This window comes from Austrofundulus limnaeus, unplaced genomic scaffold (assembly GCF_001266775.1).
Source record: "Austrofundulus limnaeus strain Quisiro unplaced genomic scaffold, Austrofundulus_limnaeus-1.0 Scaffold49, whole genome shotgun sequence".
Taxonomy (NCBI): domain Eukaryota; kingdom Metazoa; phylum Chordata; class Actinopteri; order Cyprinodontiformes; family Rivulidae; genus Austrofundulus; species Austrofundulus limnaeus.
This window is the reverse complement of record NW_013952451.1, coordinates 1,429,715-1,439,528: the sequence shown is the minus strand read 5'-3', so window position 1 is coordinate 1,439,528 and position 9,814 is coordinate 1,429,715. Positions and strand designations below refer to the sequence as shown.

The 9,814-nt window shown below is 40.1% G+C and overlaps 1 pseudogene; it reads right to left on the bottom strand.

Moving 5' to 3' along the window:
• Positions 1-4,749: 4,749 nt before the first annotated feature.
• Positions 4,750-9,808, bottom strand: LOC106517504 (pseudouridylate synthase 7 homolog pseudogene; annotated as a pseudogene).
• Positions 9,809-9,814: the final 6 nt, after the last annotated feature.

The window sequence follows — 9,814 nt, the reverse complement described above, 5'->3', positions numbered from 1 at the left end:
TATGGTGTTTGTTAATATATATATATATATGAGGCCTCTCGAGACAGAGTGTTCAACAGTAGTGTGGAGAGACAGTGACAGAGAGAAGCAGAGGCACAGAGACAGGCCAGGTTGTTCTCTGTGTTTCCTGTTGTTGCAATAAAACTCAGCTGATCATCCCACGGAGTACCTTCATTCTTGGACCACGTATTTCTGTCTTTGTTAAATAAATATTGCCATAACAATGACAATTTAAAGAATTTTAGTGTCATACTAGATTGTGAGGTCTACAAATAAAACTGAAATATTGTATATGTTAACAAAAAAATGTTTAGTTGGTATTTTCTTCATATAAAAACAAGCTTGACCTGTTAAAATATATGCAAAACCATACTGTATCATTTTACAAACTATTGTATACCACACATGGACTATTAAATGGAAGTTTAATTGTTTGCTTTCTTGCACATCATAAATTAGTTTTTGTAGCTCTACGGCAGTAAAATCACTTACATGAAGCTACAGTTTATGTTTTTCATAGAAGACAATGGTGATAATGATACAGTCTAGATCATTTCTGTTTTCATTTTCACCCAAAAGACATAAACATATGATGGGTTATTGTATCCCACATGTTTGACACTTCCCTCTGACCACATGCATTTTTTTTTATTTTTCCTTACTGCATCCTTTGGACCACTAGTACCATCTATGTCTTTATTCAACACACATGAGCTGAGTTTGCTGCAGGCAAATACATGAACTGAAACTCACACATGAGCAGAGGTAGGCTCAGAGGAGAACAGCCAAAATGTCTGCTAACAAAGAAATTAGGCTATATTGTGGACACGTGTTCWATAATTTATAAACAAATCTTCTATAAAACATTTTAATTTCTGCATGCAATGTGTCAAATTGTGTTCTTCATAGTTTGCATAGAGTTAGTAGTAACAGATTGCGGCAAAAAAATTAAATAAAAGTGAATGATGCACACACACATGCAATGGACACACATACACACACAAACATTTTGTTTATGAAGAAAATCTCACCCTGTATGGTTCCAGTGAAGTCCCAGACACCTTGTGCTGGCCTGTACTTCCTGCTGCATGCAGCCATCCTCAGCTTCCTTTCACCATCACTAGAGCAATAAAAATACACACAGGTAAGGATTGAACATATTTACCAAAAGACACCCTTCACAAGTTTAACAGCTTTTCAAGAATGAACTGTTGTTAACGTGTTTTCACCRGAAAGATTCCAATAGAGAAGTTCAAGCAACATAGTTTTGCAGCAGAAGGAACATTTGTTACAGCCAAATTTACTGGAATGCAATGAAATGGGAAGGGATGTGCAAACTTTGAGATTTTTACTCAATTTGATTGTGAGAGTTTGTTTTTATGAATCAAACTCGGATAAAACATATTTAACCAAACTTAGCCTACACGTGTATGCTTATTGTACATTATTGGGTCTCTTCAAATATTATCAGAAAAATGGGGAAACATTTATTATATTGTAGCCCTTGATCCTAAACATTCTAATATTTTTCTTTTGTACACTGTGGGTTTGAACTGTTTTAGTAGCCAAGTTGTTTCAACCATACTACATGACCACTAGCTCCAGACTTTACCTGTAAACATTTTTTTTATATTTTTCCCCATTTTGAATTTGCATCCTTTTATTCTTTAAATAGACACAACTGCTGATGTTTCTTGGTGATGTTCCTTTATGCAATAACTAACTGGAGAAACAGCAGTTAAGCAGTGATGCTRAACACAAACATGAACTTTTCTCATAAAGATTATGTCACTTTTTGTCATTTCATTTTTGTTTTTGTTTTGCTTCATTATCTAAAATGAGTTATTTTCGTTCTCATGGCAAATGAAGAAAATTTACACAAAAATCTACAATCTATCATGTATGCAGTTTCTTTTGTCTGCCTTCTTTTTTTGTGTGTGCCAGTGTTCTCCCAAGTGATTGTGTGAATCTTCTGATGTGTCAGCATCAAACTGACAGATGCCACATTTTATTAGAGCTTCACAGCAAAGCTCCTCACACACATCAGCACACACAAACCACACACACACACACACACACACACACACACACACACACACACACACACACACACACACACACACACACACCACACACACACACTATCTGGAACATACATACACACATGCACGGTCTAGTACAGTTATCTTTATGGGGACATTGCATTTACCTCCATTCATTGTAGCCTAACCCTGATCCCTTACCCTACACCTAACCTCACCTGACCCTAAATCTATCCTAAACTCAACTCACACCTTNCACACACACACACACACACACACACACACACACACACACACACACACACACACACACACACCGCCAGTTTAACAAAATGGCTAATAATGAAGCACAAGAGTCTTTTAATTTTATTGTTTATTTGTGTGTTTTGTTTTCTTAAATACATGCTTTAACTGTGCCTTATAAAGTTCTGAAGAACAGCCAGACAATAAAATTTAAATTACGTTTTTGAAGTTGTAAGCATTAAAAAAAATTAAAAAAGGAAAACAGCTGGGCTATCTTACAGGTACACATGCCAAAAACCCTACTGCAATGCTTTACACATCTGAAAGTGTGTTGCGGTTGTGTGGCAAATCCAGTGTGCCTCCTATGTGTGTTTCAAGCCCTACGGCACAGTTTAGGATACTGTGCAGCGCTCCCTTCTTCACCTTCACTTCGCTCCCTTTGCGGCTTGTGTGGCTTGTCTCATCCCATCTTCCTCCTGCTCCTCTGTCTCCCTCCTTCGCTCCAGTGCCACCTCTCCCCACCACCATCACTCTGAGCCTATAAGGTGGATGAGTAGGGGGGATAGATGGGGTGAAGGCAGGGAGTAGGTGGGAGGTGGGGGGAGGGCACCTCACTGGCAACCACATGGCCAAGAAATTAATCTCCTAAAAAGGCAGTTTGGTGATGCACAAGACGCTAAATATCATGCACAAGTAGAAAAAAAAATTCCATAAAATGACATTCGAGCGAGTTGAACAGATTTAAAACAAAGTGCAATTTAAAACTGGAATTGTCACACAYATCCTGACTGGAGTGATGCAACTGTAATTGTCTCTCCCTCACAATGTGTAAATCCTCACCCTTCCTTTTTTTTTACCCTATATGACAAAAGGAAGCAGGCGCGGAACAAAAGCGTTTTCTTCCTTATGAAAGGTGTCTTCTCTCCTCCCCGGTAGCTTTTAGTGTTTCATTATCCAAAGTCAAGGTCTGTTTTGCCACCCAGCTCCCCCATGCTGCCTGTCTCATTTCCTCTCAGTAATAATCCATTAAGCAACACCAGGCTCAAACTCACAGCCGTTTAATTATTCTCCTTTCTTTGGCGGCATGCTGGGCCGTACCACTCATCAGAGGAAAACAGGGAGGTTAGAGACGGGAATCAGCTGATTTTGTGCACATACTGTAATCGCATAAATAAAAAAAAAGAAAATGACGATGGGATGACTGTACAGGGTAGAAGAGGTCACACAATTTTTCATATTCTTTTGTACATATCTGGAAAGATCTTATTAGTTTTCACTCATTTTAATAGAAGCTGCCAATCAACTGATTTTCCTAAATTGGTAAACCCTATCTGTGTTTGTATATGTCATCATGAGGATCATGTGATATATCAGCATAAATTATTTTCTRCACATCGTTTCTTATGCTCAGACTCACCTATGAAAGGGAACGCTAATGGTGTGCATTTCGGTAAGCAATGTGTGTTTGTGCTGTGGGAGTGTGTTGGTTGATGTGCATGCGTCACCGTTTTAGGAGATATGTGGTAATTAACAGACAGCAGAAGTCAACTGTGTTTAAGTGAAGACAATACGATAAAAATACGACACGGTAAATTTTTTGGGTCAAAAATGATATTGTCAACAACTTCCTATCTTTTTTAACCATTTTTTGATCATTTTGTGTGTGAGTGTGTGTGTGTGTGTGTGTGTGTGTGAGAGAGAGCGAGAGAGAGAGAGAGTGTGTGACATAGAATACCCCCTAAAACCACCTCTAATAATCTGTGCAATGTTAACGCATAGAAAAGTTGAATTCCTGAAATATCGGGAATTTTAAAAGGGTAAAACTTAAAAAAAGTACAGCTTTCAAAAAAGTTAAATGTGCAGAAAATAGCCACATGTGACCAAAATGTGCCTCATTAGGCCTTGTCCAAAAGACTTCAGCTAACGTGATCTTGCAATTTTATTTTTGKTGGGTACAAAATGGTAGACTTTGTACATTTTCAAATTATTATTAGTGTGGACCACCTGACAGTCATGGTGCCACCATTTAACACTCCATTARCGGCGAGCATCACAAAGCCAAACAAAAGCTGATCTTGCACCAAGTGACAGTAATCAAATGAATGAATATATGCAAATGGAACTTTTAGCACACGAAGCTGCCGGCGACGGTAACCAAACRATTCTCTTTCACATCTCTGTCTTGTCTCTTTGCCGCACAAAAAAATTGTATGCGCTAATGTGTATGCGTGTGCGTGTCTGTGCCAGCGGACATTTTAGGTCTACCCTCCCCACACTCTCGCTGCTGCCAAACGCCTTAAGATGGTGGCACCTTGAGGCAGAGAGAGACACTCTTACAGAAAACCAATCTCCTCCTCCCTTTTACCCGCTCTTCCACCTCAGGTTCTCACGACAACACAGGACAGACTCTACCCCCTCCCTCCCCTTTCCCCTAATCCTTAGTCCCCCTAATAAATATTTAATTCCCCCCTCTCTAATAAGGATATTAGGCGAGTACACCCTAGCCCCAGCATATATGCATGAGTCCTTTCTCATCAAATTTACATAAAAGGGCCAGATGCTAATGCGAGCATAGCAACCACAGCTCACTATTCTATTCGAGCTTGGCACTGGCTCGCTGGTCCAAGCGCCATATAATTTAATTGCTACACAGYATCTATTTTTCAAACGATTCGCCCGGCTCCAATGGTACGCAGGCCTCGATTGCCCATGCTTTACAAAAAGCAGAAATATGCCTTTTTACCATACATGCTACAGACACATCTACAGTATTTATGCTTTCCCAATGTTTCCGAAGCCCCTCCTCACATGAATAATAGAAAGGATTATGCATGACATGAAAAAAAGGAAAAAAAAATCTCAATGTTCGAACAGCGAATACAGGAGCGTGGTGTTTTACAAAATCAGAGCTCGTTCAAATATGAATTAGCAGTTCAAGCTGAATAGGCTTTAGTTGAATCGGGCTTGTTATGAGTTTAGCAGGAGTGATTACAGTGGTAGAAAATTGTCCCCATTATTCTGAGACAAGTACATGACAGAATGTTGATTCACGTTTTTCTGTGTATACAGAAAAAAATAATAATAACATAAACCACTGAAATTTAGTAAGAAAAATAAAAATAATAAACAAAATAAAAAACGCATGCAGCACACAACAACAAAGTCTGTTTTTCTTTTTTTCTTTTTGTGTGTGTGTAATTAATAGGAAATGAATAATGCAGTGACACAGTATACATTATTTACAGCCTTTCATCTTCAAGGAGACACATCTCAAATGCAAGTATACTTGCATAATCGGGAGCCAGCAGAGCACTGATATGCTGGAACACAGGCAGGCTGCYAGCTTTATTTTTTTTTCTAGAGCAAAAATAGCATTTGTGCCAACAGCTTTAATGTGCACAGCTGTTATCATAATGCAGATATTTAATAATGCATCCAATCATCTATGAATGGTTGAATAATTGTTTCTTAAATAATCAAAGTGCAATTACCAGTCCTTAAAATGACGCTTGCTTTAAAAAAATATATGACTTTACAAATTATGAGTGCACGTATTGATAACAGGGTGAGTAAAGTTTAGAATGTATATGAAAACATATCAAAATATATTTAAGAGGATTTAATGTTCCTCACAAATCAAAATTGATTTATTCTGTTTTTTATATGTGCATAATTTAAGCATTTCTATAAAGCTAATTAATATAAAAATAATTTTACTATTTAGCAGTATTTGCAACTAAAACCACTTTGCATTTAAAATGATAAGGCATTATAGAACTGTTCATTACAACTTAATTAGACTTCACTTTAAAATTGCACATTGTAGCTGGGTCAAATGGCAGGGCAAATATACATTTTTAAACACACTGTTCAGCAGCAACATTAGTTTTTCTTGGAATTCACTTATTTTAGGATAACAGAACTGTAAATTTTTAACAGTGTAACCAGCTGGAAGTCATGTTTGTGTGTCTTCAGGGAGGTTTGGGTAATTCTCCAGTACGCCAATAACCTTAAAGCTTGGCAACAGTAAATCTACAGATGTGATTCCATGACAGCCAGTTCTATTATGGAGAAGAAATTTGACAGCACATATAAGTAAGATAAGTGACAAACACGCCCGCCGCGCATATCCGTAGTTATTTAAAAGAGGGGAAAACACTATATAGTGTGGCTGAGCCCAGCATGCCTGCTGCTCTCCACAAGACGCTCAAGTGGCCATGCATGATGTCATTAAAAAGGGCCGTGCCATGACATTCCTCAGTGGATTATTGGCAAGTTATAGCTAGCTGTCCCGCCATGGAGAAGGGATGATCAGATCACAGATAATTTGGAATGACACCATTATGGAACGCAGAGGAAAATAAATAAATAAATAAAAATCTTTCATGTGTTTGTTGATGGGCTTTTAAAATAAACTCAGACTGACTGCATCCAAGTCAATCATCCAACAAATGCTGTTATGTTACACACAGTAAGTACGCCRAGGCACGGTGATGTGGGGGTGGGTGACATTCTACTTCCCACATACAAATGCACATGTACACACCTAAACACTCGCAGAAAACCAGGAACCTGTCCTGCATCGGCGGGGACCGATGTCGCCATGCGCAAGGTGATCTCACCTACCGTTGCCGTGGTGACACCAACCAGAGGGAAAAGCCTCGTTGTGTGTGCGCATGCGTCCGTGCTTGTATGTGTGTGTGCGGCGCTTGTGATTGTGACAGAAGCTGGAGCTGAAAGGGGCGAGGGAGAAATTGGAGGAGGGCCTGCAGGAATTCACGTCTTGCCTGGCTTGTTTAAGGTTTATGCCTCATTCTTTTACTTCCTTTTACTGGAGGGTGGGGGGTGGGGGTGACCTGGGCCGTATAATTATCAAGACAATAAATTTAGCCTTGCTATGTTGGTAAAATGTGAGGTCAGTGTTTTATGAGGTAGCCTAAAGGACCAGAATGAGATAAGCAAACCGATGTGTGCCAATTATTATGCAGTAGCTATGGTGATAAAGGATAACAGGAAAGCATGGAGGGTCTCATGCATACAGACTCACACTGTCAAGCACACACAGAAGCATGCATTCTGCACACAATGACACAGGCGCACCAGTCCTCACATTTGTCTGCGAAAAAACAGCCACAAATAAAGTCCCCTACTACCAGCTGCTATTGTTGAATTCTATTAGTGATGAAGAGCTATCTCAGACTATAGGGGTCATCTGCTCATCAATGGGTGGCGGTGGCCTAGGTCTGCTCCGCAGCCATGAATGCACTGAATTCATTACCCCTGGTGCACAGATGGTGTCTGGCTGCCTGTCTCAAGTTCAAGTTCATGTCCGGGATACGCACGCACAAAAACAGAACGAGACGAGGCCCAGCCCAGACAGACAGACAGGCGTAGTTGACTGAGACGCGGCCATTGTTCTATTTCATGAGCATGATTGTAGCTGTAGCCATAATGCATGGGTCACGCAATCACATGGGCAAACACACTAATGCAAACATGCAAACAGACACATGTATGTGTCGACGCACATGGTGAGTTTTGCTTCATCACAAATCCCAGCAGCATGACAAAGAGCCTTCCCAGGACAGGATGGGTTTAGCTCGAACTGGCTAATGCAGCTCTGAGCTTGTCCCCATTAAAACAGGACACACAGTATACAGTATGTGACCGTTTTGCTACTGCAAAAAGACTCAAGCAACAAGACTTATGCCACAAAACCACATTCACGTTGCTTATCTGGCGCAGAAATCATTGCCACCCAATATGGACTAACTTGCTATGGCAGATACCTGCCACACGCACACATCCACGCACAGAGAATTTACATAGTAACCTCAGACACAATGATAATAAAATGTGTTGATTGCCCATCCAATGGATAAGAGAGCACCTTCCACCGTCGCCTAGGCTCTGTAAATCAACAAATCATGTGGCAACAACGATTGTAGAGTGCTATGAAAAGAGCACAGACGGGGCACAGGCAGTGGCTCGACTCCATGCATACATTTACATGTGTAGAAATAATGCACATACATGAAAGTACATACACACAATCATTTGTACCTGATTTTTAGAGATGCACAAAAATAAGAGTATTCTGCACACAATTAAAGTTCATTTTSAGCTGAAGACAACTAAATTTTTATCCACTGATTTTAGAGTAATATGAAGAGTGGTTGTCTGAGTAAAAAAAAAAAAAAACACTACTTAAATATAAATATCATAAATCTGCCAATCATGCAGCAGTTCTCTCCTGTGCAGTCCAGGAAATTGCAGCAGTATGAAATCTGGGAAGCTCCTCTGTTTCGGTGATATAGCTCAGCTCTGCATTACAAGCTGATATGCTAAAAACACACTTTAAAGTGTGGTTTCCTTGTCTTTTAAATTTGTGCCTCTGTTCCAAGATAGATGAAAGCACTTAAAATGACACACTTGAACTTTTGTGCTTGACCTCATAATAAATGATCAGACATTTTGTATGTGTTTGAAAAGCAGGCTGCATGTGTTCCAGGAACATTTTTCAGCTAAAGATGAAAGTGTGGCTTTGTTAGCCTACTTTCCCTTCACACACTCTGCTTTGACATTTAGTGCTCCCCCAAAAGACCTGAAGCAGTGTTCGCTTTCAGAAAAGCCAGACGACTTGTTTTCAAATTGTTCTGAAGCTGGGGACAACAAGTCTTGTTTCATTCACCGCTGCTTAGCCTAAATTGTGCTCTTCTCACATTTCTTTCTGGCAAACGACCCGGTATTGTGTGGCCGTCTTTGACAAGGGTTGTTGTCTCATAGTGTGCGAAAAGAAGTCTCCAGATAGCAAAAGGCAACGCTGAAAAAGGCCTTTAACACCAAAAAAATTAGCAGACATCGCAATCTCCTTGTGCAATTCTTACAGGTCTTTAAAAAGCTGACAAARAATAAAAGGTCACTCAGAAAGCACTAATGATAAATGTTTCAAGATGTGCAGCTGATGAATGGAAGATGCCTGAAATCACACGATTTGTGTGCCAAATATATGTTAAGTGCCAAAAGCTTGATTACAAAACCGTCAATCCAAAACACCAGTTTTCCAGTTTATGTCATAGCATGACTGTTTTTTTTTTCTAAACACACTTTACCAGTTTAAAGTCAGTTTTAAAAAGGGGGAATTTAAGAAGCCTATCATTTAAATAACCARGAAGTCCAGGAAGTCCCCGCGTAATTGCGTGACGTCACGCTGCTCTTCCTCTCATCAACGTTCTTGTTCTCTCACTCTTCGTTTATGGTCAAGTTCAAACGCGAAGAGTGCGGGAGGAGGTGTCCCACTTAGTGTCTGCTTTCACTGATTCACACGAGAAATGACGCCTCCATCTGCGCGCGCTCAAGTGCGAGGATTAGAGTCGCACCGCACGCCCCCCCTTCGCATTCATAAACCAGCATAGTTTTAAGATAATGACCCCCCCAGTCCTTGCCCCCAACTCCCCCATCATCTAGCTCCTCATTATCGGTGCACAACAACCGCACCGCGAGGCATTAATGCACACAGGACCGTTAGG